The sequence below is a fragment of the Silene latifolia genome, chromosome 10 (genome assembly GCF_048544455.1).
Source record: "Silene latifolia isolate original U9 population chromosome 10, ASM4854445v1, whole genome shotgun sequence".
NCBI lineage: Eukaryota > Viridiplantae > Streptophyta > Magnoliopsida > Caryophyllales > Caryophyllaceae > Silene > Silene latifolia.
In genome coordinates this window covers 132027438-132053981 of record NC_133535.1, presented here as the reverse complement: position 1 = coordinate 132053981, position 26544 = coordinate 132027438, and the positions used below count along the sequence as shown (strand labels likewise).

Genomic DNA, 26544 nt, shown 5'->3' with positions numbered 1-26544 from the left:
AGCGGTATTATGTGCATAATTGGGAAAAATAGAAGAAATAAATAAAATGACGGAAGATAAAGTGGAGTAGAAAACTCCCTTAGTTCCGCAACTCGACCAAACATAGCAGGAGAGAGGTCGTAAACAGGTACAGCAGTGCAGGCTGGTCGATCGACCACATAGCTCAGTTGATCGACCGAGGTGAAAGGAACAGTAGCTCCTGGAAACTGCAAACCGGTCGATCGACTACATAGCCCAGTCGATCGACTGAAGATACTGCTGTAACTTCTTATTTCTTCGTATTTGCCCAATTACTCGAGCTAAAGAGGTCTAAAAACCTGCAAGCGCACAATAATACGCGCCCAAAATTGCGCAAAACCCAAAATAAAGTCTAAAGCGTATAAAATCCTAAGTAAGCAAAATAAAATGCGAAGTTTCGCGCACACAAAAGCAATAAAAAGTGTCTAACAAAAGCAAATAAAATGTTTGGAAAACATGTGATCAACTAGTAGTTGATCAAGAACGGCCACGGAATGGCCTACTTCGTCGGCTTCTGGCTACTAGAGGTAGCCTCAACGGTGCTTGTCTTATCAGCTGCACCCTTCTTAGCTTCCACGTCCGTATGGCTCAATGGGTCAACACTCTCATCATCTCCCCAATCAAGGACCTCCTCCAGCTCGTCAGAATCCAAGTCAGACTCCGTTACTTTGACCGGCTCGTCATCAACTTCCTCATCAGTGGCATAGCTAAGGCAGCCAAGACCTCCTCTTTGAATGATCGGCTTCTTCGCAGCTAGAGTGACTTGCAGCTCTTCCTTCCCCAAACCAGCTCCTGCAATATCAGAAATAGACAAATCTTCTTCCAATTTGCTCCCAATCTGGGGCGGAGGGGTTACAACAGGAATAGAGATAGCTAAATCAGGAAGCACAAAGTACGATTTCTTGTCAGAAACCGTGTTACAAGTCACAGGCCACATGGGGTCCTTTTTCTTAGCAGGTTGGGCAAAGACAATAGAATGCTTGCCTACTTTAAAAGTCAAGGTACCTAGACCGACATCTATGACTGCACCAGCAGTGTGCAGAAATGGTCTACCCAAAATAATGGGAATATGGGCATCCTCAGGCATGTCAAGTACAACAAAGTCGACGGGGAAGAAAAACTTCCCTATTTGGACAGGAATGTCTTCTAAGACTCCTATTGGCTGGACCGCAGATCGGTCAGCCATCTGTACTGTCATGTGAAGCACTGCAAACCTAGTCAATTTGAGCTTCCTAGCAAGGCTCAGGGGCATGACACTTATACTAGCTCCTAAGTCACATAATGCCTTCTCAATAGAGAAGGTACCTATATTACAAGGAACAGAAAAGCTACCCGGGTCCTCTAGCTTATGGGGTGCAGTGTGAGACAAATAAGAGCATGACTCTTTAGTAAGTGCGACAGTATGCAAAGTTTCAAGTGACTTTTTCTTAGACAAGAGTTGTTTCATGAATTTAGTATAGGCAGGCACTTGATTGACCAACTCCAGGAAAGGAACCTGTACATTCAAACTACGAATAACCTTTTCAAATTTATTGAAAGATACCTGTTCCTTTGTCGGCACTAGTCTCTCTGGATATGGGGCTGAGAGAAGTAGCTTAGCCCTCTCCTCTAAATCGCGCATGCCGGTATCCGTGGACTTAGGCTGGAAGTCCGCTACTTTCTCCTTGTTGGAGCTTGAACCCTCTTCAGACCGTCTAAAATGTGAACCATTGATCGACATCGGGTCGTACTTCGGAGCCGGGACTGACCCATCAGCACTTGGGTCTTTCCCCAATATTTTCGGGGCTGTCGAACCCCGGAACAAATGGTCTCTCAAATTATCGGGCATTGAAGGACGAAATTTCTCAATATCAGCAGGGGTCTCAGTCGATCGACCACCTTGCTCAGTCGATCGACTGAGGTGTACAGTTCCAGAAGCTCCTGTAACCCGCATATCAGTCGATCGACCAGGTATATCAGTCGATCGACTGATGTACCTGGTAGACGCCTTGTTCTTGTTATTTTTCGTTAAAGCTTTCTTTTGACTCGGTTCCGCCTCATTCTTTTCAGGGGCATCCTTGACCATAGCAGGCCCCTCCAGGGTAGACCCACTCCTCAAAGTGATGGCATTCGGGGTTTCTTTCTGGTCAGTTTGAGTCGGTAAGTGTCCGGGAGCTCGAGTGGTACTCTTACTAGCCAATTGAGCAATTTGGCTCTCTAGTAGCTTCATCCCGGCCTCTCTTGCTTGGGACTCCTTCAGCAGCAAGTTCTTAAACTCAGTAAAATCGGAATTCTGGGATTGTTGCTGTTGCGGCACATAGGGAGGTTTTTGATATGGTTGTTTGTGTGGAGGCACATAAGCTTGCTGCTGCTGCTGTTGTGGAGGTTGAGTTGGATTCAGGACATTCTGGCTACTCCACCTCAAGTTCGGGTGGACATTCGGCTCATAGTACGTGTTTGTCTGCCTATAGTGTTGAAAGGCAGCACAAGACTCAAAGGGGGCAGAACAATTCTCTGAGACATGCCCCTCAGCTCCACATCTTCTACAGACGAAAGGACCGTCTGAAACAGCGTTAACATGGTACATCCCTCCTTTAGAAGCTCCTCCCAACTCATATTTATCAAACCTTGCAGTGAGAGCTTCTAGTGCAGCAACAGAGGAAGATTCAGCAGCCCTCCTCTGGTTTCCTCTCGAATTCCTATATTCAGCCTTATGAGTGACAAAATCATCGATGATCTTCCACCCCTTAGTCTCTCCCATGTTTTCAGCAAATCGGCCATTGGCTGCAGCATCCAAAATAGCCCTCTGATCGTCATACAACCCATTGTAGAATTGGTTGCAAAGACTCCATTTTTCGAACCCATGGTGCGGTATGGTTCGCACCAGTTTCTTGAAACGGACCCATGCTTCATGGAAATTCTCATCAGGCCCCTGTTTAAAGCTCGTGATCTGAGCTCTAATGGCATTCGTCTTCGAGGCAGAGAAGTACTTTTTGTAGAATGCCAGGGCTAAGGAATTCCAGTCAGTGATCCCATGAGCGGCTCGGTCCAGATCTCTATACCACTCCCTTGCAGCATCACGAAGGGAGAAAATGAACATGGTCTCCTTGATCTGGTCTTGGGTCACACCGGCCGGCGGGGGTATAGAGCAGCAATAATCAATAAAAATCTCCATGTGCTTGGCTGCATCTTCATTTGCAGCTCCCCCGAACTGGTTTCTCTCAACCAGGTTAATATAGGAAGGCTTTGGCTCGAATTTTCTCGCCTCCCCAGGTAGTTCGAATCCTTTGTAGAGATTCGCAGCTGTCGGCTCTGAGTGACTAGCAATGGTTGCTTCTTCAGCCATGACTGGAATCTCTGGAGAAGTGACTGTCTCGGCTGAAGAAATTGAAGCAGGAGATGTAGGTGGGTCTTCCTCGAATAGAACGTTCTCGTAGTAGCTTGACAGAGTACTCAGCTCTTCCTCTGTCGGTAATACCCTTTGTGATCGTCTCAACTCGCGCAAGGATTTCTCGATCTCAGGATTGAATGGCACTAGTTCACCACCCTGTGACCTGCGCATAAGAAGAAACTACAGAAAGAATATAAGAAAAGTTTAAGGAACGGAAGTCCCTTAAACTAGAGAAAGACTAAATAAAAGCAACTAAAAATTAGAACAATTGCCTCCCCGGCAACGGCGCCAAAATTTGATACCCGTCGTGAGGTGTCAAAAATAAATTTATAATCTCCAACTACAACTATAGCTAGCGGCAGTCGGGTCGAACCACAGAGAGGCAGACGAAATTTCTAGTTGTTTAAATTCGGTCTAAGGTAACAATAATGTGGGGGTTTGATTGGATTTGGTATAAAGCTAATCGCAGTAAAAGAAATGTAAACTAACGAAATAAATAAAATCAAATATAAAAAGAGGTACTAGGATGGTCGGTTCGTTATAGCTTCGGCGGCAGCATACTAAACAGGTCTAAATCAAACACATGAGGCGGGAAATAAAGAGGTCCTCTCGGTCCACTCTTAACAAATAGCATCTTTCGACCTCGCTATAAGTCCCTAATATCACTAATACGACTCTCGTCCTGAAAAGTGACTTATAATCTAAACTTTACCTATCTTCCGATCTTAGTATAGTTTAGTCATTTTAATTGGTGATCTAACAACTGTCCCTATCTCTCGATCTAATGGGTCAGTCATAAATTAAGCATCTAACTGGTCGCATGCATTCGATTCGTCAAATACAACATTAAAATCAATTAAAACGAAAGGTTGCCTCACGTGGTCAGTCGATCGACCAGGTATGGCAGTCGATCGACTGACACGCGATTCAGTCCAAATTAATACTACGCCGCCTACGCTATAATTCCCCTACATCCTAGCACAATTGATTTAGCTACTCATGGCTATGGCAAAAATAACAATAACATTAACGATAAAGATTACTGAATTCATGCTAAAAATAGTAGAACAAACAATTAACATAAAGCGATAAAACGGTTTCGGGAACCTAACTAGCAATTCTATACTAATAACGAAATAAGAGTGAATTCAAATAAGGCAGAAGAATACCGAGATTGCAGAGGAATGATTAAGAATAAGAACGAAATTCCAATGCTAAACAATATTCCGAACCCTAATAAAAACTGAATGTTACTGTGTAAAACTTAGATAAAAATCGGATCAAAACTGGATGCCTGTATCTGATGTTCTAGGTTACGTTATATAGCAAACATACGTAACACTTATTATCAAAACCTAAACATAATGGGCTTCAAGTTCCTCGATCTTTTAATTCTCGTCTGGGATAGCAGCTTGGTCGATCGACTAAGCATGGCAGTCGATCGACTGCTCTTCAGTGTACAGTAGCTTCTGAGCCCGTGATTTGGTCGATCGATTACATAGCCCAGTCGATCGACTGAAGATACTGCTACTTGACTTTTAAAATCTCGTGGATTTGTCTTTTGGGCCTTGGATTGCGCACCAAGCTCGTTCCTTAAGCGAATACTTCACGTCAAATGCAATGCAGGATACTCGGGGACGGATTTAGCTCGATTTCCGCTGGATTCTTCACATTTCTGCAATAATGTATAAAAATACGGAAGTAGACGGAAATAGGGAGAAATGTAGCATAAACTACATGAATGAGCTCTGAAATGCGTGTAAAATGGGATGTAAAACATCATATAAAAGACACGCATCACCGGTAATGGTTTTACTTTGTTTGATTTAAAGGTTAGTGAAGTTATGACCTCATAGCCATAACTTTACTGCTAGACAAAAATGATGCGTTAATTTTTGGAAAATATATTTTTAATGTTTTATAAGAATAAGAGAGTATTTATATAATAGAAATTATTTAATTAGAATTTAAGTTGGATGTACTATTGGTTTGTAACACGATATTTATGTCGTCATGCAACCTAGGGTTTCAACTAAATTCTATCTCGATTTGTTGTGAACAAGTGAAGGCCAAATTGGACCCAAGAGAGCCCAATATTGGACCGGCCGAAACCCTAGAGGCCGAAACCTCCAAACCCTAGCCTCCTACTTGTTCGTCAAGTTATTTAGGGTTTCACACCTTCCAGAATATTCTAAACCCTAATCTAAAAAACTATAAATACCTCTCTTCATTCAACATTTAAAAAGTGACACACATCTACAACTTTCAAGAGAAAAATATTTAAGCAAAAATTCTTTGAGCTTTAATTCTTATTTTACAAATTGCTTATACAAAAGTTGCGCATCATATTTGTCAATCACTCAAAGGAAATCGTTATAGGATACTAAGTACACAAAGATATTATACCCACTCGCATAACGTGAGATTAGTATTTATCGTTGTGCTTTTTTTATTAACGTAAGAGCAATCTAGAGTATTTAGCGATACTCAATCTGAGTTATAATCATAGTGTTGATTATACGAGTGGATTGATAATTTTTGTAATCCTTAGAAAGGTACTAAAAATTATTAATCGAGAATAGTGGACGTAGGTTTCGACTTGTGAAACTGAACCACTTCATAAATCCTGTGTGTCTCTCTTTCTCTCTTTCTTTATTTTTGTTATTTCGATTTTGCGTTTATCATTAGTAAATTAATTAGTTGATTTTAATCAATAAAATCAATTAATTAATTTCACATCATATATTTCGAAAAAGTGGGCATCTTTTTTTATGCCTGTCGTTGTGTGCACCAAAAATAATATTTATAGTCCAAACTACTACTATAGCTAGTGGCAGTCAGGGTCGAACCACATGGAGGCGATGCAATTAATAGTTGTTTAATTCTAGTCTAAGGTAACAAATGTGAGGGGGATTTGATTTGAGTTGTTCTATACTAATGACAATAAAATTAAAAGTAAACTATAGAAATGTATGAATCAAATATTAAAAGGGTGCTAAGATGGTCGGTTCACTATAGTTTCGGCGGCAGCATACTGAGTAAGTCTAAAACAATCACGTGAGATGGGAAAATAAGAAGTCCTCTCGGTCCATTCCTAACAGGTAGCATCTTTCGATCTCGCTACAGGTCCCTAATATCACTAATGCTAACTTTCGTCCTGAAAAGTGATTTAAAAGGCTAAATTAACTCATCTTTCGATCTCATTAATCTAGTCGTCTTAATTAGGTAGGCTATCTCCCTTCCCTATCTTTCGATCTTTATTGGGTCGGTCAAATCCTAGACATTCAACTAGTCGCGTGCACTCGATTCGTCAAATATAGAAGTTTAATTAATTAAAACGAAATAAAACTCACGTGGCCAGTAGATCGACCGGGTAACCCAGTCGATCGACCATGGCGCGATTTAGGGCATACTATTTCTATTGCCACCTAACCTACAGTTCCCCTACATCCTAGCACAGGGTATTTAGCTACTCATGACTATGGCGAAAACAACAATAAGATTAAGGAATAAAACTACTGAATTCATGATTGAAATAATTAAACAACCAGATAACATAAAACGATAATTTCGGCTTCGGAAAACTAATCTAGCAATTCTAAACTATGAACGAAAATAAAGCAGCGAATACTCAATAATAGACAGAGAAATACCGATTAGGAGTAGGAAGGAGAGATCAAACCGAATGCAAAAGTAACTTTATTGATGGAAATTATTCTAAGCTAATGAACCCTAAAATTGATGATGAAAACTGAATAAAAACTCGATGATTGCTTGATAATGTCAGGTTACGTTATATAGGAATATCACGTCACACTTATTCCTAAACCTAATATACAATGGGCTTCTTAATTCTCGATCTTTTAATTCACGTCAGAATTAATGGTTGGTCGATCGACCACTGTGACCGGTCGATCGACTGACCTGCGCTGAACAGTGGCTTCTGTAACTCGTGCTCTGGTCGATCGACCAGTGGCATCGGTCGATCGACTAAAGTAGCTGATAGTCCGCTTCTAAATTCTTCATAAAGTCATCTTTCAGGCCTCGAAATGCGCACCAAGCTCGTTTCTTGAGTAAATACTTCACGTCAAATGCAATGCAAGGTACTCGGGGACGGATTTAGCTTGATTTCCGCTGGATTCTTCACATTTCTGCAATAATGTACAAAAACACGAAAGTAGATGGAAATAGGGAGAATAATAGCATAAACTACACAAATGAGCTCTGAAATGCGTGTAAAATGGGGTGTAAAACATCATATTTAAGACACTCATCAAACTTCCACAAAACCAAACCCTTGCTTGTCCCCAAGCAAGAACTAGACTCGATCCTAAAACCTAATGGAACGAGTTCAATCTCAGAGCGAAATGCAAATCGAATGGCCTAAACCAATTTAATGCAACAACTAACAATCAATTAGCAATATGAATCATGCAAACGAGTTATGAAGTTGTTAAAAACCTGCTGAACCGTCAAATATGGAGACTTATCAATTTGGACTCTCACGGGTCGCTCGAATCACACATAAGCACAGGTGAATATATGTAAAGATAGAAAGAATTCATTTTGTAGTGACGCTCACCTAACTACCACCCATAAGAACATGCCTGCAATCTAATATGAAAATAATCTCTACAACCGTACCTATGCATTCCAACCAAACAGATGACCATGACACATGCCGAGGTAAATATGGATATGTGAGGTATGGGTAAGAAGAGGCTAAGGTAAATTTGGATAAAAACAGAGTTAAAAGCCAAGCTAGTAACTAAGGGAACCAAATTATAACAACATCCAACTTCTTGCTCATAATCAACAATAAAACCGGTGCTAATTAGAAGCAGAAATCTCGCAATCTCCATAATAATCAACTCCCCATAAGATATGAATGCAACATGGGAGCAAAAATCGCCATTTAATGAAGACTTTGAATTATGCGATTTTTCTTTTCTCGGACTCCAGTCGATCGACCAATGAGTCCAGTCGATCGACTGCCCTCTACGGCACACGTTTCTCTTTTTCTTTTTCGAACCATTTTTCTTCTTTTTTTTTCTTTTCTTTTTCTTTCCTTTTTCTTTCTTTTTTTTCATCTTCCCAACATCATCTCAAAATGAGCATTAGCTACTAAAAATAAAGTAACAATCCCAAGAACATAAACTACTAGCTTGACAAGGGCAGGCTATATGTAGGATGTGGTTAACGGGACAAAACGGCTATTTTTGGCAGTGTGGAGCTTATGGGTAAAATGAATAAAGGATGCCTCTTCCACATGTGTCAACAAACCACAAACCGAATGCATACAGGTATTAAGCAGATTAAGTTCATATTTATGCAAATTTATGAAACATGTCTTACAAGGAGTAACTACTCACAATCTTAAATAAACTGGTCACAGATGACACCAGTTATAGGCTCTAAACCTCAGAATATGATGTAGTTTGCCAAAAATCTAAGTCAAGTCTAAAGTTCAGCAAGATATTAACGAAAACTCGTAGACTATGCATATGATTCTACTAATAACATGTCAATTAGCAAGGCTTAGGCATAAACAGCTGAAAATGCAATGTCATCATTGAAATACTACCGTTCCGACTCAACCTATATGCTAAAATAAACATGCAATTTTTTTGAAGTTTTTTTTTTTGAAATTTTCAATTTTTTGGATTTTTGTATATATAGAGGAATTGAAACAACAATGCAAGACAAAAAAATGTAAACGTGAATGCAAGCAAATGAAATGCAACGCAAAACCCTTCCCCAAACCAAATCATACAATGTCCCCATTATGCAAAATCATGTATAAAGAAGCAAAAGGAAATGGGATTTTGCGATAAATAACTAAATTCGACATTAGGTAGGACTCGGAAACTTACAAGACTTTAATTGCAGCAAAAGGAAACCTCCCCAAACCAGCGTGAGCTAGGAAGTTTCAGTAGCCAGCAGTGCTACCATAAGTACCTGAAAAGACAAACAAAAGACACCGCGCGTAATTTCGAGAAAACAATTATGAAACGCAAAATTATGTGTAAAAATAATAAAACAGAAGAATACAGAAATTAAGCGGAGAAATAAGTGGAGATAAGACTCCCTCAACTCCGTAAATCGACCAAACACAGCAGGGGAGTGATCGAAAACAGGTACAGCAGCTTTGAGCGGTCGATCGACCACATCACCCAGTCGATCGACCAAGGTGACACGAACAGGAGCTTCTGTAACTGTAGCAGTCAGTCGATCGACCACATATACCAGTCGATCGACTGAAAAACCTGCTGTAACTTCTTATTTCTTCGAATTAGCTCAATAAATTGAGCTAATATGGTCTTTAAGAACCTGCAAATACACATAATAACGCGCCCAAAATTGCGCAAAACCCAAAGTAATAGTTCAAAGCATATAAAATCCTAAGCAAACTTATTAAAATGCGAAGTCTCGCGCACACAAAAACAATAAAAAGTATGAAAGCAATAAAATTGTTTCTAAAGTCTTAATCAACTAATAGTTGATCAAGAATGGCCACGGAATGGCCCACTTGCTCGGCTTCTGACTACAGGAAGTAGCCTCTACGGTGCTCATCTCCTCAGCTGCACTCTTCTCAACTCCAACATCCGCAAAACTCAACGGATCAACAGCTTCAACATCTTCCCAAGCAATGATCTCTTCTGGCTCATCAAAGTCCAAGTCGGACTCCCTCACTTTGACTGGCTCCTCATCAGGCTCCTCATCTGTGCCATAGCTAAGACATCCTAGACCGCCTCTTTGAACGATTGACTCCTTCCCAGCTGGAGCAACATGCGGCTCTTCCTTCCCCAAACCAGCTCCTGCAACATCCAAAACAGAAGAATCTTCCTCCAATTTGCACCCAATCTGGGGCGGAGGTGTTATAGCAGAAACAGGCATAGAGACAGGCATATCAGGAAGCACAAAATATGATTTCTTTTCAGAAACCGTATTACAAGTGACTGGCCACATGGGATCTTTCTTCTTAGCTGTCTGGGCAAAGACAATGGAATGCTTCCCTACTTTGAAGGTCAATGTCCCTTTGCCAACATCTATAACTGCACCAGCAGTGTGCAGAAATGGTCTACCCAATATGATAGGAATGTGGGCATCCTCGGGCATATCTAGTACAACGAAGTCAACATGGAAAAAGAACTTTCCTATTTGCACAGGAATGTCCTCTAAGACTCCTATGGGCTGGACCGCAGATTGATCAGCCATCTGTACTATCATGTTTGTGACTGCAAACCTGTAGATACCTCATTTCTGCACCTCCCGCAAACTACCCGGTGATGATTGGGCCGCATGTTTGGTACGCGGAACGATTTGTGACAATTCATAAGTTTATCGTCAAGTGATAGCTCAAATACTTGTGTCTACCTCTTAGTTGTCATCTACGTGCCGTTACGGTCGTTATGGCAGTAATTAGAGTACATTTGGAGTCCGGGTCAAAAACCGTCTTCATTTCCTAAAACCGTCAAAACCCGAGTCAAAGCAATGTGCTTGTCCACCTAAGGTTAGGATATCATAAAATGTTGTGATTATATCTCATTTTGAGTCTCATGTCACTTCATTGCTCTAAACTTAAAGTTTACATTACAAAATGTGCATTTCATTTAGTTAAAATGACAACCCGAACTTTAGGCCCGTTTTACGAGGTCATAACGGATTTTTTGGGTCAGGCCTATTTCACAGAAAGTTCTAGATCTCTTTCTTAGCTTTCCAACGCCACCGAAATCACCTTAATCCGAGTCTTGTAGAGCAAGTTATGCCTAAAATACGACAGGCTGTCAAACGCATTTTCTACACGCAGAGGAACCTACCCGGGAAAGGACGCAGCAAGTGCTGCGCCTCTTCCAAGGGACGCAGCACCTGCTGCGCCTTTTCCCAGGGCTTTCTTTTTGTCCAAGTTTCCGTGTTTTAACCTAAGTCGGTTATTTCCGGATCTTTTCTTCCGTATCCTAGTCTTACCATAATTCCGTCGTGTGATTAGTATAAATAGAGACCTTCGGTCTCACATATTTCTCACGCGAGTGTCCGCCCTTCTCTTCTCCCTTTGCATTCTAGACCTTTGTTCTTACTTTTTGGCGTCTACGTGCTTGAACATTCGACCACGTAAGCTCGGATCCTTCTGAGTACCAGCCTCGTTTGCATGACCGACCAATTTGACCAACTCCACATCAATCAACTTAATTAATCAATCTGTTTTATTTCCTCTTACGAGGGCACTTTCATATTTGCATTATATTTCGAGTCGAGCATCGCTAATCGATAACTTAGTCCTTCTCGTTTAATCAAACATGTAAGTCTGAGGGTGTTAAATCTCTCTTTTATTATTGTTATTTATTTATTGTATCATTATTGTAAGGTTTTCGTCGAAAATACCAATTAAAACCGATTTCTAAAACCGTGCTTTAAAACCTCTTTTTACGGATTTCCAAAAGACAAACCGTCGAGAAAGGACGCAGCAACTGCTGCGCCTCTTCGAAGGAGCGCAGTTCCTGCTGCGCCTCTTCGTGAAGCTGCCGCAGTTCCTGCTTCCTTTCTTCTTCCTTCGTCCTCTGTAAATTCGTTTCCTTTTATTTTGTTTCGTTTGTTCTTTAATTCTCTAATAGCATATATAATTCCACATGTATATTAATTATCATCATTAACATGTTTAACTCGTCATTAAAACCCGACTTAAATCCCAAGTAATCTCATATTTGCGGGTTTTCGTCATTAAATTCAATCCGGGTTGTAGAAATTCGATTTATTCATATTGAGTTTCTGGAATTCGACCTTTGATATATTTACATCTGTTTATCTGTCATATTTGTCATTAATTCATCATGTTTAATCAATTTCATTCACCCACGTCACTAATCAATCATTCGTTCATGTAAATAATTCGTTTACGTCCGTCTCATCCATGTTTTATCGCTTTTATGACCCCTCAATCACATGTAAATAACCTGCTAATTACTTTCATCCGAGTAAATAATTTAATCAATCATTAAATTTACCAATTGATATTAACAATTCGTAATTCCAGCTTCACAGCCAGAATTCAGGTCAGGAACAGACGCAGCAACTGCTGCGCCTATTCCAAAGGACGCAGCTCTGCTGCGCCTGTTCCGGGTTGAATTCTGTCCCTGAACTCCGTTGTTGCTTGACTTAGTTATTTAGTTTACGTATAATCAACTATTATTCGTATTATCACCTTCTGTTTTGTTTGTTATTTATTCCTTTATTCGTTTTCCCAAATTATCCGTTTTAAAGGTATTTTCAACATAAATCGCTTAATCCATTGTAATTATTGTAATTTTCATTATTGTATTTTTTTCTTTTATTGTATTTATCATTGTATTTTGTATCATTTGTATGTTTTGACATGTAATTGAGCTTAAGTCCCTACTTCGACCTTATTGTATGCTAAATTAATTGTTAACCGACTTAGTATTAATTCTCACATGTTAGGATTAAAACTTGGATGTTGCATTGCATGCATATAATCGACGATATATCGAGTATAGACAACTTCCCTAATCATTAGTAGAGGCCGCTATCGAGGCGGGCGGGATTAGGTGTTCGATCAAAAGAGCTTCCTAATACGTACCCTCACCCCTTACTCCATATCTCTGTGAACATCCGTGTTCATTGGCATCCACGAGAGTCATTCTAGACATAGAATGCTAAGGGTAACGATTGTTTAGTGTTCATGTCTTTACTTTGTGTCTAGACATGGCACGAGGTATTCGAACGGTTCTAATTTCCCATAAAAATTGGTGGCGACTCCAACAAAAATGCAAACGCTTGTTTCCCAAGCGCCCCCGTGGCCCATGTCCACAGTTTGGCGACTCTGCTGGGGATAATACACTTACGTGTAGCCAAAAGGGTGAAACTTGAACAAGGTTAGGGAATAGTTTGTACAAGACAATTGTCGGTTTTCATAACTCGGTCTTCCTAGATCGTTTCACTCGGCCTTCCTAGGCCCAACCCATCCCATTCGACCAATCGTCCCGTCTAAACGGTCCTAATTCTTATTTGGGCCTAAGGATGGATAGCGATTGACGTCATCCATACCATGGTGCTTACTCTTGTTTGTATCAAGGACTTTCACTACTTGAGGAAATGGACTAGGAATCGACCTTACTCTTGTTTGGTACGAGCCTCTCCACAGACCCCGGGTTTGATTGTTCGGTATGGCAACCCACCCTTTAAACCAAAACCCTTTTAAATGCACTCAGCATACCGTTATAATGCCTGTATATATGTTTGTATAAACACGTGATCACCATTTTGTAAACGAAACCATGACGAAATTTTGTAAAATCAAAAATCCTTTTCAAAATATAAACATTTTCAAAATAGCGCAAAACAAAGCCGAAACTCTGTCCAAATATCGAGTCAAACTTCGGGCCTCAAACCCATTTCAAAATCCGTGTAAAAACAAAAAAAGTCAAACAAAAAAAAACAAAAAACAAAGTCAAAAAAAAAAAACAAAAAAAAACAAAAACAAAAAACCAGAAACATTTTTTTAAATCAAAGGATTTTCAATCCATGTAGATGCGAATATGTAAATTCAATTGGGCTAAGTTAGAGTCAAAGTTCAAACGGACTGTGTCCTAGTCCGAACTCCGTCGAGTCATGAACCCGTCTTCCATTACATTTTGGGTCTTTTCAAATTCAAGTCAAGTCCTAAGGCGTCACGCCGTCATTTTGGACCCCCTACCCCAACTCAATTAGGATCTAAAACATTTCCACACCTCGACTCACACACTCGAGGCTAACACATCGAGTCATTCCAAGATCCGTCTCTTGAATTCTCCTAATGACACGTTCGAGACACACATACCCGAACCTCGAGTCAAGTCTGTCTTAAACAACACAAATTAGGATTAACACGTGTCATCAATATCGTCAACAAAGTCAATCATATGAAGGTCACTCTGTCAAAGTCAACACTCGAGTCTAAATTAAAAGTCAAGCACCGTGAATTCAAACACGAGAAGTCGCTCACGACATTTCACGAATTCACAAGTCGACATCTAGATTTATCATCTTATCCCTTCCTTTGTTGGTTGCCTTAGTATGCGTGATCCCATGTCGAATCGAGTTGTAATGCGCGTCATTTCTGTCGAGTAGGAATCCAGCAAGTTCTGTCAATCAGCAAAGTCACGAAGCAGATCAAGCCACCATCACCGTGTCTCTCCAAGATGTTTATGCCATGGTCCTAGGAGTTCAAGCTACAGTGGAAAATTTGAGCATTCACGTCCTCACCCTTGAAAATGGAATGGTGGAAAAGAACATGCCAACTAGGGAAACCTCTAGTCTAGGTCATCCAAAGCTTACCTCTTGCAATAACCATCGTCCTAGAAAGCCGAAAACAGCTGAAAGGAAACCTGGGAGGCATCTAAGGGTGCTTACCAATTTAGGCATGTCTTATGCCGATGCTTTGAAGAGACTCTCTGCCCAAGGCAAGCTACATCCAATAGGGCCAACTCCGGATCCACCTTTAGAGAAACAGGTGAACCTCTGGAAGGGCAACAAATACTGCTTATATCACCAAGGTAGAGGCCATGATATTGAAGAGTGTTTTCTCTTGAAACACACCATCCAAGATATGATCGAAGTGGGCAAGCTTCCTAAGCCACCTTCTGTCGGAAAATCCAAGAAAATCGACCCTCTTGGGTCTAATATCATTAAGCATGATGAAGAACCATCTCTAGATTGTTCTCATCTCCTCAATCATCATGATGATAAAGAAATCAATGTCCTCGAAGATGAAGATATCCAAAATGGAATGCTCATGCTTTCCATTACCTTCAACAATAAATTCTCCAAAATAGAAGGAGCCATTGATAATCTAAACTTCCGACTTTCCAACATGGAGAAACAGTTTGCTGAAATGAGTAAGAAGCTTGATGCCCGACCTCTCAAGATGAAAAGTGTCCAGACAAACCCTCACTTGTCAAGTCTTAAGGAGAAAGCAACAAATGGACAATCTATTCCTAGTTCTTCTCATCCAAGAATCAAAATCAACAAAGGCAACCTCATGGAGCCTTCGGGGTCATTTACAAAGGCTTCCGAAAATAAGGGCACACCTCCTAGGAAATTTACCAACATTGGTATTACATACGCCGATGCCCTTCAGAGACTCATGGAGCGACGAATGTTGAAGCCTATAGGACCTACTCCCGAACCCGAAAGGAAATCCAAGTTCTGGGATGAGAATGCCTACTGCAAATATCATAGGGGCAAAGGGCATGATACAGAGAAATGCTACAAATTAAAAAATGTCATTCAGGATATGATCGACGACGGGAAGTTGTCTCTCTCAACTTTTAACCCACAAGGCAACTTCGACAATCCTCATGGATATACCACTTATCAAGAAAGTTTTCTTGACTGTTATCCTTCCAGTGTTCCCAATAATGAGGACGGGGTGCTCAAATGGGTGAATGCTCAAAGTCAGATGCCGAAGCCAGTTGCTAGAAGAGTAAACGTTCAAGCGTGGGCCGATGATTACGAGTTTAGATCTGAAATCGAGTCAAAGTCCAAATCCGAGTCTGAGTCTTAGGCTTCCTATCTCATATTTGTGCTAGTATCTTTCTCCATTTTCATTCTTAGTGACAACCTGGGGGCTGTCCCACGAGTCACATGTCTTCTCATGTCTATGTTAAATACATTTATTATTCATTTCAATAAAAGCACACTTTTCAATCCACATATTCTATCATATCTCTTCCTTCATCCCATTTCCTGTGACAAGAAGAATTGATTTGAGACATTTTAAAATGAACAACAACGTACGACAGTCGATGTGAGTACACTTATATGATGTTCCGTTCAAAGTTGTAGAGGACTCGAAACTCCGTGTTCTTTTCCTTACCTATTCCATGTCTGGCAATAGAAACCACAATATAACCCTAGTCTAGGACGAGCCTATATCAAGAGATTCTAGGACGAATCCAGACCATCTCCCTTGTTGACAATCCATGACGGAAGGCAAGCCCATTCCCCACAATAAACAACCCGTGTTACTAAAAGACCAACCCGTTTCACACCAAAGGTGCTAGTCTAACCCAAATCCATGGTAGCAATCAAATCCAAGATGATACGAGCCGCGATCAAAGACAAAGGCTCAATCAAGAGAAATACCCGAAATCAATGTCCAAAGCCGTAGTTATGCCTATAGCCCAAGACAAAAGAGTCAAAAGAAGAAGGCTCAATCGAGCTAGTCAAGTCAATATCCAAAGTCAAAGTTATCCTCAAAACCTGAAGCAAGAATCTGAGCAGAAGCCGAGATATATTCTAGACCAAGAATCTAAGTGTGAATCAAGAACTAGCCTGAAATCAAATGCTATACAGAATACTGCTGAAGTCTATATGGTTAGCTAGCACCCTCACTTAGCCTTTCATACGTTACACACCCTAAGTCCTTCTCGAGACCGTTGCAGGGAGATAGTTAGGAATTTTGAGAATCCTCTCAAGCTTGTCAAGTATACCCATCCTTTAGGCCAAGACATGGAAACTTGATCCCACGTCATTTTAACCTACCTTTATGTGCTCAGGCTATATCAAGCCAAGAGACTCCATTTCCAAGCCACATTACAAGCCATAACCTCATAAAGCCTTAACTCCACAAAATCAAAGCTCCAGAGATTTGTTTATCAAAGCCTCTTATTTCCGAGCTCCACATTCCAAATATCCAATCCAGTTTCACCTTGACCCATACACGGAGTCTTGAAATACTTTGCTACCCAGAACGGGACATAGCCATATCCATCCTTAGGGTCCACTTTTAGGTGTGCTCACACGACAAGGAAAGTTTTTACAAAATTAGTTATACCTCTTTGGTCTATGATCAGAGGGAGTTATCTCAAATCAATTCTTCGAGTTACCAAAGGAATATACCCTTGTGACCCCTGCACTTTAAGGTCCTGACAACATAGCTTAGGCACACACTTGAACTACGAGCATGGTTTGATTTCACCTTTTTAGGTGGATACGTAGGCAGTCCTTTCTTACACAAGAAGGATACAACCACAACACCCAAACAAAATTAACCAAACCTCAGAACTACGATCTGGTTTGATTTCACTTCACGTGAATACGTAGGCAGTCTTCATGGACACAACCATCCCAACTTTCAACCTCAATTAGCAACCACCTCAATTAACATCCCTTCCACAACCAACACCTCTATACTGGGGGCTCCTTGTTATCGCCCAACCTCTTTTTTTTACCAAATTCCAGAGTCATCTCCTCATCCTGGGGGCTTCTCTTCCGAGATGCCACCCTTCCTTTATTCCTCTCTCATTTAAGTCTAGCTCGTACTCGGTCCGGACAATGACAAAGATCTTAGATCAATTCTCCAAGTCATCGTGCCTCAAGAGAGGTCTCTTTTACAGCAAACGGAGTCAAAAGATGTCCAAGTAGACAGTTGATCCATGGCTTATGCCTCGCCTTTATATGCCTTCATCATTCTTGTAATTCTTCTACCTTTGGAACCGATACGCGTTGTCACCCACACTTGGCTAGGGATTGCGCATGCTTAAGCAAAGTCTGTGAAAGTTGATACCGTCGTTTAGTACCAAAATTAAATTTATAATTCCAAACTAAAACTATAGCTAGTGATAGTAAGGGTCGAACCACAGAGAGACAAGGTTGATTTTGTTTGCTATTTTTCAGTCTATAAAAGTAACAATTAATTGGGGGGTTTTGAATTTGGTTGATTAACTGGCTAATTGCTAAAATGAATATTCTCAACAAGATAAAAAGGGGATCGGGAACTTCGGTTCACCATGGCAAAAATCAGGTCAGTAAGGTAACAGAGGTCTTATAATACGGTCTCAGGGAAAATAAGCTAGCCTTTCGATCAAAGCTCAAATAACCTCACGGTCTATTAATTCCCTAGAATTTATCAACGCTTTCGCTCAAGAGAAATTCCAAATCTAACGATAATTCAAATTACCAATCTTTCAATCTAGCAAAGAAATTCATCAAAAGATAACAAGACCAATACGGAAGAACTCATACTACACAACAATCCTAATTTAATACCATGGCTCACCTTGTTCCCAATCAAAGGAATTACCTACGCATAATTATAACTACACTAATTGCAAAATTAATGGTAAAGAACAAATTCGACATAATTGAATCAAACTAAACCAAAAGGAAAGAACTCGATTGCTGAAATTAAATTGATGAAAATAAGAACCAAAATAACAAGGAAATAAGGAAGAGAAAGAATTGCATAAAAAGCTTACTAATTGAATTCAAGAACAAAGTATTGAAATCAAAGGTTTAAATCTCCAAGCTAGATCTAAAACTCAGTTTTTCCAGAATGAAAAGCATCACCTAAAAGTTCTTTGCGTTTCTCGATAAAAAGATACTTGAAAGTTAATTACAAGTTGGGCTTTTAAAAGTCTAACACGAAGAGAAACGTGTCACTGAAAATCGGTCGATCGACCGGTCAAGACGGTCGATCGATCGAATATGCGGAACAGAGCATCGATGAGCTTGGTGGTCGATGGACCTCACAAACCTAGTCGATCGATGAATATCTTTGTGTGGTGGCTCTCTTGTTCCTTCCAATCAACTCTTCACTCCTTTGCACGCATCCCAAGGTGAGTGAATACGACTCTCCTTCTTCTTGGCTTCCTTTAACTTGCCTCAGGGGGACGAATTAGGCTTGATTTAGCTTACTTCCACTCGTTCCTACAATAAATCATAGAAAATGCAAAGTAAACCGTTTCGGGAGAAATAGTAGCCTTAAGCTAACAATTATTTCTATAAACACGTGCCAAAACCACCGATAAAGTGTATAGAAAATGCACGTATCAAATCTCCCCAAACCAAACCTTGCTTGTCCCCAAGCAAGCACTATGACCCGTATAAAAACCAAATGGAAGGGAGTACATTTCAGAGCTAACTACAAGTCAATGCCAAACCGTTTAATGCACAAAGTCAACTACTGCAAAGCTTAAATCAAGTGAACAAATTTATGCATATCATAGAATTAAGTCGGGCGTTCGACCTTGCAAGACTCATACAATCGGACTCTCCCGGATCACTCTTCTCTCAGCAAAGCAAATGGTAAGATTATATGTAAAAGAGAGGGAAGAAAAGTACAGTCTCTCACCTAGACTGCGACCGACAAAACATGTATGCTTGACTAGCATGAATAATGATTCTAGCTACCGTACATACGCATAACCACCGTCAAGGACTATCACATGCCGAACTATTGCAAGATTTGGATATGTGAGGCTAAGTGGGAAAGAAGGGGCAAAACAATTATGGAAAATTGAAGGTAAGCGCCAAGCTAGTACCTAACGAACCATTAGAAATCGTATCCCGTTCTTCCAACTCAACATAAAGACCATGCCTTTATTGACTAGGCAACACAAAAACCCAAACAAACGCCTCCAAATCATGAGGTAAGCACATGAGGCGTGTTCTTATTTCAACCAAGACCTTATTATTTTCAAGACTCCCTTTCTTTTTTTTTCTTCTTTTTCCTCTTTCTGTTTCCTTTTCTTTTCTTTCATTTTCAAATTTTTTTTTTCAACTTCTGAACTGGTGGTCGATCGACCAGTGATGGCAGTCGATCGACCACCCTGCTATGACCAGAGCACTGCCCAGGTAAATCAACTCTTTTTTTTTTTCTGAATTTTTTTTTCTTTCTGTTTCAAAAGGACACAGCCCCTTCACTTCTCAAAAATACCCGCTCCAACATTACAAACGAACCAAAACTGCTTCTAATCTGACAAAAATTCCTCTACTACTTCCTAGCTTGGCACAATGGTAGGCTAAGTATGGGATGTAGTTGAGGGCAACTGGCAGTTGTGGCTTATAGTGGAGTTAATGGGGTAAAATGAGAAAAGGGGAGGATGCAATAGTTCTCAAAACATGCAATACCGACCACAAACCAATGCGTATAGGCAATAAGCAATCAAAACTCATGCACGTGCAAAACATGAAATGAAGGGAGTAACTACTCTCAGTCCTAAATTAACCGGTCATGAATGTCACCAGTTATAGGCTCTATATCTCAGAAAGTATAAGTAGTTTGCCAAAAGTAATGAGTCAAGTCTAATTGCCCGAAATGAATTCCATAACAAAATTTGAGAGATCACTTTTAATTCTTTGCTAAACAGTTGTGAAAAGGCAAGGAATGGCATATTTGACTAATAGTGCAAAATCATCATTAATAACTCCAATCCGACTCAACTATATGCAAAAGTAAACATGATGTTTTTGAATTTTATGAATTTTTTTCAAATTTTTTTTTTTTTTTTTTGAATAATTGAATGAATGAAAACAAAAACACAAATGCAAACAGAAATGCACTAAACATGTGACTGAAATGCAATAAAAGGAAACAAATGGAGATGCAAAACAAAAGGCATATGCAAATACCCTCCCCAAACCAAAACGCACAATGCCCTCATTGTGCTCAGCAGCAAATCACCAGCAGAAAATTGGGAGAATAAAAGCATAAAATAAAATAAAAGGAAGCTAATAAAGAAAGGAAGGAACTCACAAAATACGACCTCCCCAAACCAGCCAAAAACGGGGAGGTCACCAGCATCTAATCTCCACCCTCGTAGTCAGAGTCTCTGTTCTCGTCGAACCCCGAGTCACTCTCCTCCTCCTCCTCCTCAGCAGCAGCAGCAGGAGTGGCTCTCCTGGAAGTGGAGCGCGCCAGATAGTAGTGGGAGGGGGTCTCCGGCAGCCGAGGGTAACCGCCCGCAGGGGGAACAAAGTAAGAAGGGTGAGTCCGGTCCCCGTGGAAGCATCCCCCCCCGAGCTAGCTCCTCGTAGACCGGGGTGCATGTGGCTATGGCCGTATCCAACCCGTGTCTTTGGTTGAAACTCCTGCAAAAATCACCCAAAACACGTGACATTGCCCTCTGGTCCATGACCGGAGGGACAACCAAAGGAGTAGGTGGTCGAAAAGTGGATGTACCAGCAGGAGGGGTGGTAGTGGAGGTAGAGGGTGCCTGTGAATAGGAGGCACGAGCTCTCCTCGAAGTGCTAGCGGTAGGAGTGGCCTCCACCAGAGGAAGCCTGTAACTGGGCAAGGGCGGCCGAGCTGCCCCCTCAACAGTGGTAAGGGCGGGGACGGGAGGGTAGCCGATGATGGGATGCGGTCACGGATGAAAGAATCAATCTTCCACCGCATCTGTCTATCGACCCAATAGACACCCCTCGCGTAAGGGAGGTCCATGAAACGCAGGTCAGGGTCGATGAGGTCCTCCTGTCGAGGGAAAAGTAAAACAAGGCGGTTGGCGAAACGTGTCACCAATCCGCCACAGGCAATGGTGGTCAAGGTGCCCTCACTTACAGTCTAAAAGTGAGCGGCAGTCAAGTAGGCAATGTTATAGATACGGGCTGTCCGACGCTCAACGTTCAGATAGCCCGCCAAAATTGAAAGCTCAATATTATTCACATTATTAGACTCTTTACGGCCAAAAATGGTATTACCCATTAGCCGTAGAAAATAACGAAGAGGGGGCAAGTGGACGGAAGTGCCCGTCCTCCTTGACCCGTAAAAGTCACCGATACAAGACCACATGACTCGATGAGTATCAGAGGTGTCCGAGGTTCTGCCCTCGAAGTAAAGACCCAGAAAACCCGCGAAATCAGCAAGTGTCAGAGAGTAATTGACATTAAAAAGTCGAAAGGAAATGCAAGGTTTGGTCTTGTCGGCCACGAAAGCTTTCGAGTCAAAAGCATAAGACGAAAAGAATTCAAGGGTCAAAACATAATACGTGAACTCAGCCATGTCCACTAAACCTGTCATACCCGTCCCATTTAGCAGGGACACAACCGACTCGTAGCAGCCTAATTTCTCCAAAGTATCTTTATGGAGAAACCGGGTAGCTGTGACCTTCATACGCGAAACAAAGAAAGAAAATTTAGCGCGCTGAGTGGAATTAGCAAAGATAACCTGCGGATAGTCAGGTAGACTATCCGTAGTGGCTTCTATCATCAGTGGCGGTCCGCGCGGCCGCTTAGCAGGCCCTTGGCTCGATTGTCCCTCTTGCATGGGTTCCTTTCCTTTTGTCATTGTTATTACCTGCAATTAACGCATTAGCAATGAGAAATCACCTAGCAATGTTAATTTCTGGAAACCCGAATCAAAATCAAAACTGGAATGCAAATTAGGGTTTCGTAAAAATTGGGGAAAACGGCTTAAAACTCATCCTAGCTGCTCATTTGCTTGAAAATTAAAGGGGAAAGTGTAGAATAAGCAATTAAAGTATAAAGAAGGCAAGAAAACAGTCCCAAAAATCGATTTCTCCAAGTCGATTTTTTTCATCTCACAAGCATATAAGTCGAAAATTTCGCAGAAAACCACAATAAACTCGAAAATATAGCATGGAAGTGAGATTAGAGACGTACCTTGAAGATTTCCTTGAAGATTAAAGCAAGAAAGGAAGAGATTAAGGCGGAAATTGCAGAGAAATCGCGAAAAAAGGGGGAGAAATAGGGTTTGCTTATGATTTTCAGATTTTAGGAAAGTGAAAGAATAAGAGAATAAGGATGAAGACTTCCCTTATTAGCTGCATTCTGAACCCGCAGACTGGTCGATCGACCAGTTTACTTGGTCGATCGACTGGTTTTCCATATTCACGGCTTCTGGACTCCCCTTGGTGGTCGATCGACTATATGACCGATCGATCGACCACTCCCCTATACACAGTAGCCTCTGTTCTCTTCTTACCGATCGATCGACTGAACCACCTAGTCGATCGACTACTTGAACTGGCAATTGGACTTAAATTCGTCAAAATTCATTTTGCCATCATAACTTCCTGTCTTTCTCTCGCAAATACCCAGTAAACCATCTACGCACTTTGCATAAAATAAGTTCCTGCAAAAATTATCAAAGGCGCGCAAGTTTTCCAAACCAAGAAATTGCAAAATTAAAGAAAATAAAGAAAACAAAAACAAGAAAACTTAAAATGCAAATTGAATGAAAAAACAAAATAAAATTCCTAAATTACAAAAAATTACAACCTGGGTTGCCTCCCAGTTAGCGCTGGTTTAAGAAGTCCCGCACGACCTTTTTACCTCACTTTTCATCATCTGATAGCGGGTCGAAGTACAAAACCTCGACTTTCCCAACATATGCATCTGATCCATGATAGTGCTTCACATATTGGCCATTAACCTTGAACCTTTCTCAAAGAAAGGTCTCCAATTCAATCGATCCGAACTTTGTGACATTTGTGACCGTATAGGGGCGGTCCACTGGATTTCACTTACCAGGAAATAGACGGATACGAGCATTAAAAAGAAGTACCTTATCGCCAATATGGAACTCGCGCTTGATGATTCTCTTGTCGTGCCAGCGCTTTGCTTTCTCCTTGTAGATCCTTGCATTGTCATAGGCCAGCAGCCTAAATTCCTCTAGCTCATTCAGCTGTGTCATGCGTTTCTCACGAGAGAGGTTAGGATCCAAATTTAAATTACAAATAGCCCACCAAGACTTACGCTCTAACTCAACAGGTAAATGACATGTCTTACCATAAATCAATCGGTATGGTGACATCCCGATTGGCGTTTTAAACGCAGTTCTATAAGCCCATAAGACATCATCTAACTTAAGACTCCAATCTTTCCGTGATTTAGAAACAACTTTAGCTAAGACTTCTTTCAATTCTCTGTTAGAAACCTCAACCTGACCACTATTTTGGGGATGATACCCCAAACCTCTACGATGTTGGACACCGAATTTAGTCAATAAAGCACTAAGTTGTTTCTCTTTAAAATGCATTCCCCCATCGCTAATGACAACCCGAGGGACACCAAAACGAGGGAAAATGATCTTTTTAAACAGTTTAATCACGGCCTTTGCATCGCAATGGGGAGTAGCAATAGCTTCCACCCATTTGGATACATAATCTACAGCTACGAGGATATATTTATTACCTTGACTGCTCGGAAAAGGTCCTTGATAATCAATGCCCCAGACATCGAAAATCTCAACCTCAAGAATGCCTACCTGTGGCATCTCATGTCTCTTGGAAATATTCCCCGATCTTTGACAAGCATCGCACTCAGCAACAAAATTGCGACAATCTGCATGCAAAGTTGGCCAATAGAAACCAGATTGGAGTACCTTAGCTACGGTCCTGGACGGACCGTGATGACCACCATAAGCAGAAGAGTGGCAAGCCTCTAGGATATCCTTCACCTCCCACTGAGGTACGCATCTCCGGATGAGACCGTCTGCGCATTCCTTGAAAACATAAGGATCATCCCAAAAATATTGTCTAGCATCATAGGCAAACCGCTTCTTCTGCTGCCATGAAAGCTCGGGTGGTATCCTACCTGTCACAGCAAAGTTAGCAAAATCAGCAAACCACGGAGGTGGATAAGACCCTGAAGTAGTAATAGCTAACAGACTCTCGTCAGGAAAAGAATCATTAATAGGCAACGAATCCACCCTTTCGTCACCGGTGCAGACGAGATAAGTGGTGGCTACCACATTCTCTCGCTCCTTTCTTATCTTTGATCTCCAAATCAAACTCCCGCAAAAGGAGTATCCACCTCAAAAGCCTCGGCCGCATCTTTCTTAATAAAGAGAGTCTTCAACGTTGCATGGTCAGTGTAAACAATAACCTTAGAACCTAACAAATAAGACCGAAATTTGTCTAAGGCAAAAAAACAACTAGAAACTCTTTCTCGGTGGTAAAATAATTGATTTGAGCCTCATCCGAGTTCGACTCGCATAGTATATGGCATTCAAAGCTTTATTCTTTCGCTGTCCCTTAACCGCACCGATCGCATAATCGCGGCACCACACATGATCTCAAATGGGAGGTCCCAATCAAATTTGAATGATTGGCGCAGAAACTAGGGCCTCCTTTAACCTGTTAAAAGCGACATGGCACTCATCAGTAAATTCAAAGACAGCATCCTTAAGGAGCAATTGTGTAAGTGGTTTAGCAATTTTTGAAAAATCCTTAATGAAACGCCGATAGAAACCAGCGTGACCAAGGAAACTCCTCACTCCTTTAACATTCACGGGAGGAGGTAATTGCTCAATCACCTGCACCTTTGCCTTATCAACATGTATACCTTTATCAGAAATCAGATGCCCTAACACAACTCCCTCATTGACCATAAACTGACACTTTTCCCAGTTTAAAACAAGATTAACATCTATACAACGCTGCATGACTTTATCAAGGTTAGCTAAACAACGATCAAAGTCACTACCATAAACTGAGAAATCATCCATGAATACTTCCATAATATTTTCTATATAATCAGAAAAAATCCCCATCATGCACCTCTGAAAGGTAGCAGGGGCGTTACACAATCCGAAAGGCATTCTACTATATGCAAAAACACCCTGTGGACAGGTAAAAGTAGTCTTACTCTGATCGTCTGGATGAATAGGGATCTGAAAGAACCCTGAATACCCGTCTAGAAAACAGAAAAATTTGTTAGAAGCAAGTCTTTCAGTCATTTGGTCAACAAAAGGGAGGGGGAAGTGGTCTTTCTTGGTGGCGGCATTCAATTGTCTATAATCAATGCACATCCGCCACCCTGTCACTACTCGGGTTGGTATTAATTCATTTTTATCATTTTTAACCACGGTAGTCCCTCCTTTCTTCGGGACTACCTGAACTGGGCTAACCCACTTGGAGTTGCCAACTGTATAAATAATACCTGCATCGAGTAGTTTCATCACCTCGGCCATAACAACTTCCTGCATCTTCGGGTTCAACTTGCGTTGACCCCCGTCTCGTAAGGCTTGTGGCCTTCTTCCAACTCTATCTTGTGCATACAAACATCGTGGCTGATGCCCTTAATGTCATCCAGAGAGTAACCCAAAGCCTTCCTGTTTTTCTTAAGTACACACATCAAAGGCATACCGTGGTCATCATTGAGCTTAGAGCTAACAATAGTCGGGTACCGCTCCGTATCATCGAGAAAAACATACTTAAGATTAGGAGGAAGTGGCTTACGCCGGCACTTTTACCTCTACAAAGATAGACAGAATCGGCTTCAATGGTGTAGCAAGTGTTGACCAAGTTATCGTTGGCCAGGCTCAAAAGCATCTCATCTTCTTCCTCATTGAGCTCGTAGCTCTCCATTGAGGCTACCAAAGCATCCGGCTCCTCAAAGCATTCTCCATCAGATTA

The 26544-nt window shown here is 41.1% G+C and overlaps 1 non-coding gene across 1 annotated transcript; it reads left to right on the top strand.

The window, feature by feature from the left end:
• The first annotated feature begins 2855 nt into the window (after nt 1-2855).
• LOC141609620 (small nucleolar RNA R71) lies at nt 2856-2962 on the top strand. Its single transcript, XR_012527545.1, has one exon. It is a non-coding gene; the product is annotated as a small nucleolar RNA R71 (small nucleolar RNA).
• Nucleotides 2963-26544: the final 23582 nt, after the last annotated feature.